Source organism: Bos indicus, chromosome 5, assembly GCF_029378745.1.
Source record: "Bos indicus isolate NIAB-ARS_2022 breed Sahiwal x Tharparkar chromosome 5, NIAB-ARS_B.indTharparkar_mat_pri_1.0, whole genome shotgun sequence".
Classification (NCBI taxonomy): domain Eukaryota; kingdom Metazoa; phylum Chordata; class Mammalia; order Artiodactyla; family Bovidae; genus Bos; species Bos indicus.
In genome coordinates this window covers 12,879,283-12,886,948 of record NC_091764.1, presented here as the reverse complement: position 1 = coordinate 12,886,948, position 7,666 = coordinate 12,879,283, and the positions used below count along the sequence as shown (strand labels likewise).

General features: G+C 39.7%; 1 non-coding gene across 1 annotated transcript; it reads left to right on the top strand.

Moving 5' to 3' along the window:
• The first annotated feature begins 6,502 nt into the window (after positions 1-6,502).
• Positions 6,503-6,632, top strand: LOC139183357 (small nucleolar RNA SNORA18). The gene has a single exon (XR_011566952.1). It is a non-coding gene; the product is annotated as a small nucleolar RNA SNORA18 (small nucleolar RNA).
• Positions 6,633-7,666: the final 1,034 nt, after the last annotated feature.

Sequence of the window (7,666 nt, the reverse complement as noted above, 5' to 3'; positions counted from 1 at the left end):
AGAATAGCAGCACATAAGTTCTGTGACCATGTGAACATTTTCAGTAGATATAGCTTTCTGTGGATAAAAATATCCTTGCTATGGGCCAGATGCCCTTGGTACAAAGTAATTTCTAGAGACTTACCACAGTTGACTTAAACTTCAGTAATGCGTGCCCTGTTGTACTCATATAATCATTTGTTTATAAAGTGCTGTTCCAACAAGCATAAGATTATTAACAAGGCTATTTTTATTTACCATGTTTCCAAACCAGGTCATCTACCAGAAGAATTAATTTATAAGGTAAAAAGTACAGATAGTCCAAAAGAATTGGCTCAGATTAAGTATCTGCTTGTGGTAAAAAGAAATACTTCACTGATATTTCTGGATTCATCCAAAGCTAAATCCAGATCTTTTTTTTTTTTTTTTTTTTTTGCAGCTTTAATTTCCATGTTTAAACATTTTGAGGTTGCCAATGCATAGGCTGCTAACTAAAATATAACTGAATAACACTAAAATACCTCTTCAATTGTCAATTCAAAACTTCCATGAAAAAAGAGATTCTGTGTTTTTTTTTCCCCTTTTTGCACAAATCAATAAAAAAAATATCCAATTGAAATTCACTTAGGTATAGATTTAGATACTCTTGAAAATTAGCTGAGTTTCAATCAAAAATAAAAAGGAATAACTGAAACAAGCAAATGTTTCTTTTGGAAGGAACGTGATTAACTAAATAAAGTAGATTTATTTTTATAGAATGAGAAACTGAAGCTCAGATTCATAAAAGGGGCACTTGGTTACAGGGAAAATGACATAGTCCTATAGACAAAGCTTTCCATCTCCAACAATACCACTCTTTATACTAGCAAATGCTTTTGTTTTCAATTTTATTCAAATTCATTTCTATAGGCTAGATTTAATTAAAGGAAAAATAAAGCAAAACACTCATTCATTAAAAACAAAATTCATCCATTTATCATGCTTTTTTTATCCATTCCATCAGTTAATATACTAAGTATCTATTGAGTAAGTTTCACATGTTCTGCCCAAGGCTTGGAAAGGAGACCTGGCTAGAGCAGTCAATTGGGGAACTGGTGCTAAGACAGGAAGTTGGAAATGTAAGCAGGAGCCCATCCAGAAGGCCTTGCTGGGACAGAAGAGAGCTCAGATTTTTTTACAAATGCAAAATTAACCCATTCAAAGGTTTTAGAGAAGGGTGTAATGCAAACCAACATATTTTAAATCAATCTCCTCTTAACTTTTAAACGTTTGCTCTGGTAAAATTACAGCTTCTATCAAAACACACCTTGCATTTTTCTTTCTCTGTAATGCACAACTTCTTTCCATGTGGAAACTTTTATACCAATTAACTATTTAATGATATGAAACTTTGAGGATCTAAAATACATGAATTTTGAAAATCATTTAGGAAAAATGTATTTGGAGGCACACTCAAGTTCAGAAGATTTTAAGTTCAGTCCAGACTGTTAGCTTCCATGACTAGGTCACTGTGAAAATGCTGTGTCCGCTTTACTTTGACTCTAAGAGTCTATTGATTTGTGGCTACTACTTCAAACTGGCTACAAAACCATGCTTCTTTTTTTATCTATCTACTGTCTTCTCACACTTCTCTCAGGGTCACAGTATTGTCTGTCTTTGCCCTCCCACTCCTTCATATCTCTTATTAGTAAAGTCAGCAAAGTATCATGTAACCAAGTCATCAAGAAACTTCTTTATACTAAACACCATGAAGGATATTACAAAAGACACACACAAAAGGAAACTCTTAGGGAAGAAAAAGAAGAAGAAGAAAAAAATAACACAATATATTTTAGGCAAAGGCATAAATAAGATTATTTTAAAAAGTGAAAATAATATTTGTAATACCAGCAACTTTATAGGCAGATATGCTTTTATTGAATACCAAATATGTTGTTCCATCTATTAGCAGCTAATATCATCATATGATTACCAGCACTGAAGAACATGCTAAACACTGTGCATATATGGTCTCATGCAATCTTTCTAGCCGCTCTATAGTCAAATAGATGGGCACTATTATTATTCCATATTGTAAAGTAAGAAACAGAGAATTTGGCTCCAGAGCTTGGACATTTTACCCAGACTCTTCTCAAACTCCTATAAGGATGAGAATCACTTGAAGAACTTGTTAAAAATACAGAGACATGAATACTATCATTTTTAGCAGATTCTGAGATGAGGCCAAAGAATGTGAATTTTTATAAACTCATAAACTATCATTAATCACTACCACCACCACCAAACCATCACTCTAACCCAAATGCAATGATTCTGATATTGATGACCCATTAGCTACATTTGAAAAACTTTGTGCTATGATACACTATATCCCCTAGGACTGTATTAAAATTTATATGCACACACTCACTGGGAAATAATGTTAAAATATTTTGATTCAATAGATCTAGGGTGAGCCCTGAGATCCTGTATTCCTGAAAAACTTAGAAGTGATGCCAATGTGGTTAGTCAAGACATACATTTTCAGTAGGCAAGACCAACTACAGTGCCAGAAAGTTTAAGGTTAAAGATATAAGAGATGTTAATTCTCTTTCATAAAGAATTTATACTCTCCATCAACAAAATGAACAGATAACTTATGAAATGGGAGAAAATATCTGCAAATAATATATTTGGTAAGGGTTGCATATTGGTAAAAGCCTGGGCAGCTGCGACAGCACAAAAGTGCAGCTGAGAGGAGCTACCCCATGTCCGAGGTCGGGGCAGCGGCTGAGAGTGCCAGGCTGCGATGGCGCAGGAACAGCCAGAGGAGCTACCCCATGTCCGAGGTCAGGGTCGGTGGCCGGGAGGAGCTACCCTGCCTCCGAGGTCAGGGGTGGTGGCCGGGAGGAGCTATCCCACATCCAAGGTCAGGGGTGGCGGTCGAGAGTGCCAGGCTGCGACAGCACAGGAGCAGCCAAGAGGAGATATGCCCCAGGTCAGGGGCAGTGGCCAGGAGGAGCAACCCCACATCCAGCGAGCGGAGCCTGCACAGGCGCAGGAGAGCCTAGAGGAGCTACTACACGTTCAAGGACAGGAGGGGCGGCGGTGAGGAGATACCCCTCATCCAAGGTAAGGAGCAGCGGCTGCACTTTGCCAGACCAGCTGTGAAGAGATACCCCACGTCCAAGGTAAGAGAAACCTCAGTAAGACAGTAGGTGTGGCAAGAGGGCGTCAGAGGGCAGACACACTGAAACCATAATCACAGAAAACTAGTCAATCTAATGACACTAGGTACCACAGCCTTGTCTAACTCAATGGAACTAAGCCATGCCCGTAGGGCAACCCAAGATGGGCGGGTCATGGTGGACAGGTCTGACAGAATGTTGTCCACTGGAGAAGGGAAGGGCAAACCACTTCAGTATTCTTGCCTTGGGAACCCCATGAACAGTATGAAAAGGCAAAATGATAGGATACTGTAAGAGGAACTCCCCAGGTCAGTAGGTGCCCAATATGCTACTGGAGATCAGTGGAGAAATAACTCCAGAAAGAATGAAGGGATGGAGCCAAAGCAAAAACAATACCCAGTTGTGGATGTGACTGCTGATAGAAGCAAGGTCCGATGCTGTAAAGAGCAATATTGCATAAGAACCTGGAATCTTAGGTCCATGAATCAAGGCAAATTGGAAGTGGTCAAACAGGAGATGGCAAGAGTGAACATTGACATTCTAGGAATCAGTGAACTCAAATGAACTGGAATGGGTGAACTTAACTCAGATGACCATTTTATCTACTACTGCAGGCAGGAATCCCTTAGAAGAAATGGAGTAGCCATCATGGTCAACAAAGAGTCCGAAATGCAGTACTTAGATGCAATCTCAAAAACAACAGAATGATCTCTGTTCGTTTCCAAGGCAAACCATTCAATATCACAGTAATCTAAGTGTATGCCCCAACCAGTAACGCTGAAGAAGCTGAAGTTGAACGGTTCTATGAAGACCTACAAGACCTTTTAGAACTAACACCCAAAAAAGATGTCCTTTTCATTATAGGGGACTGGAATGCAAAAGTAGGATGTTAACAAATACCTGGAGTAACAGGCAAATTTGGCCTTGGAATACGGAATGAAGCAGGGCAAAGACTAATAGAGTTTTGCCAAGAAAATGCACTGGTCATAGCAAACACCCTCTTCCAACAACACAAGAAGAGAGGACTCTACATATGGACATCACCAGATGGTCAACACCGAAATGAGATTGATTATATTCTTTGCAGCAAAGATGGAGAAGCTCTATACAGTCAGCAAAAACAAGACCAGGAGCTGACTGTGGCTCAGACCATGAGCTCCCTATTGTCAAATTCAGACTTAAATTTAAGAAAGTAGGGAAAACCACTAGACCATTCAGGTATGACCTAAATCAAATCCCTTAGGATTATACAGTGGAAGTGAGAAATAGATTTAAGGGACTAGATCTGATAGATAGAGTGCCTGATGAACTATGGACAGAGGTTCCTGACATTGTACAGGAGACAGTGATCAAGACCATCCCCATGGAACAGAAATGCAAAAAAGCAAAATGGCTGTCTGGGGAGGCCTTACAAATAGCTGTGAAAAGAAGAGAAGTGAAAAGCAAAGGAGAAAAGGAAAGATATAAGCATCTGAATGCAGAGTTCCAAAGAATAGCCAGGAGAGAAAAGAAAGCCTTCTTCAGCGATCAATGCAAAGAAATAGTGGAAAACAACAGAATGGGAAAGACTAGAGATCTCTTCAAGTAAATTAGAAATACCAAGGGAATATTTCATGCAAAGATGGGCTTGATAAAGGACAGACATGGTATGGACCTAACAGAAGCAGAAGATATCAAGAAGAGGTGGCAAGAATGCACAGAAGAACTGTAGAGAAAACATCTTCATGATCAAGATAATCTCGATGCTATGATCACTCACTAGAGCCAGACATCTTAGAATGCGAAGTCAAGTGGGCCTTAGAAAGTATCACTATGAACAAAGCTAGAGGAGGTGATGGAATTCCAGTTGCGCTATTTCAAATCCTGAAAGATGATACTGTGAAAGTGCTGCACTCAATATGCCAGCTAATTTGGAAAACTCAGCAGTGGCCACAGGACTGGAAAAGATCAGTTGTCATTCCAATCCCAAAGAAAGGCAATGCCAAGGAATGCTCAAGCTACCACACAATTGCACTCATCCCACACACTAGTAAAGGGATGCTCAAAATTCTCCAAGCCAGGCTTCAGCGATACGTGAACTGTGAACTTCCAGATGTTAAAGCTGGTTTTAGAAAAGGCAGAGGAAACATAGATCAAACTGCCAACATCCGCTGGATCATTGAAAAAGCACAAGAGTTGCAGAAAAACAACTATTTCTGCTTTACTGACTATGCCAAAGCCTTTGACTGTGTGGATCACAATAAACTGTGGAAAATTCTGAAAGAGATGGGAATACCAGACCACATGACCTGCCTCTTGAGAAACCTATATGCACATCAGGAAGCAACAGTTAGAACTGGCCATGGAACAACAGATTGGTGCCAAACAGGAAAAGGAGTATGCCAAGGCTGTATATTGTCACCCTGCTTATTTAACTTACATGCAGAGTACATCACGAGAAACGCTGGGCTGGAAGAAGCACAAGCTGAAATCAAGATTGCTGGGAGAAATATCAATAACCTCAGATATGCAGATGACACCACCCTTATGACAGAAAGTGAAGAGGAACTCAAAAGCCTCTTGATGAAAGTGAAAGAGGAGAGTGAAAAAGTTGGCTTAAAGCTAAACATTCAGAAAACGAAGATCATGGCATCTGGTCCCATCACTTCATGGGAAATAGATGGGGAAACAGTGGAAACAGTGTCAGACTTTATTTTTTGGGGCTCCAAAATCACTGCAGATGGTGACTGCAGCCATGAAATTAAAAGACGCTCACTCCTTGGAAGAAAAGTTATGACCAACCTGGATAGCATATTGAAAAGCAGAGACATTACTTTGCCAACAAAGGCCCATCTAGACAAGGCTATGGTTTTTCCAGTGGTCATGTATGGATGTGAGAGTTGGACTGTGAAGAAAGCTGAGCGCTGAAGAATTGATGCTTTTGAACTGTGGTGTTGGAGAAGACTCTTGCGAGTCCCTTGGACTGCAAGGAGATCCAACCAGTCCATTCTAACGATCAGTCCTGGGTATTCTTTGGAAGGAATGATGCTAAAGCTGAAACTCCAGTACTTTGGCCACCTCATGCGAAGAGTTGACTCATTGGAAAAGACTCTGATGCTGAGAGGGATTGGGGGCAGGAGAAGAAAGGGACGACAGAGGATGAGATCGCTGGATGGCATCACCAACTCGATGGACATGAGTTTGAGTGAACTCCGGGAGATGATGATGGACAGGGAGGCCTGGCTTGCTGAAATTCATGGAGTCGCAAAGAGTCGGACATGACTGAGCGACTGAATTGAACTGAATACCCCAAATACATAAAGAACTCATATAACTACAGACAGTGTATAACCATCTGATTAAAAAAGGGGAAGAAGGTTGAGGTCTACCCCTATGGGCTTTTTCTATAAAACCTACATTGTTGGAAATGCCTCAGAGAGTAACTATGTAGTTTCCTTTACTCATATAACTACCTGTTAGATCTGTGGAAAGAACTTTGAGAGAGAGCTGCCAATTAAACTAGGAAAAACCTAACAAACCTTTTTTTTTTTTTTTTTAATCTTGGGTACTGGCATATCACAATGATCTCTGTCAAGTTCCAGGGTGTGATAACTTAAGAATGAATATGATTTGAACTTAATACATTTTTAGAGGGTGCCATTATGAATTAGGCAGATCCATTTTCTGGCCCTAAACATGATCTTCTAGTAAACTGCTTGAGGAAATTGGATCTCCAAATTTACAGGTGGGAAATTTTGAAGTACATTCCATTGAAGATCAAAGAGGCCCAACTAACACAATTGTGGGCAGATACACATGACAGCTGTGGGTTGAACAGAGTTTCTTTTTGAAAGGGCTATCTTGAAGATTATGACTTTGGAGAAGCTAAGGTGATTGGCAGTGGAAAGAATCAGGATGTGTGGAAGTTCCTTAAAAATTTATTGACTTAAATCACTCTGCCTCTGTTATACATAATAAAAAGAAACTCTTTATAGTGTGGGGGCGGGGGGGGGGGGGGGAGTGGAGGAGGATCTGAATAGACTTTTTTCCAAAGAAGACATACAGATGGTCAATAGGTACATGAAGAGATGTTCAGCATCACTAATTACCAGGGAAATGCAAATCAAAACCATAATGATATGTCACCTCACTTCACCCCTACTAGAAAAGCTACTATAAAATAGTCAATAAATAAGAGTTGGTGAGGATGTAGAGAAAAGAGAACCCTTGTACACTGGTGGTGGGAATTTAAGTTGGTGCAGCCACTATCAAAAACTATGTAGAGGTTTCTCAAAAAATTTAAAAATAGAACAACTGTATGATCAACCAATTCCACTGTTGGGAATTCATTCAAAGAAAACCAAAACACTAGTTAGACAAGATATATGCACACTGATGTTCATTTCACAATTATTTTTGATAGCCAAGATATTGAAGCAACCTATGTCCACCAAGAGTTGAATGGATAAAGAAAATATACACAAATATTCATACATACACACACACACAGAGGAACATTACTCAGTGACAAAAAAATAATA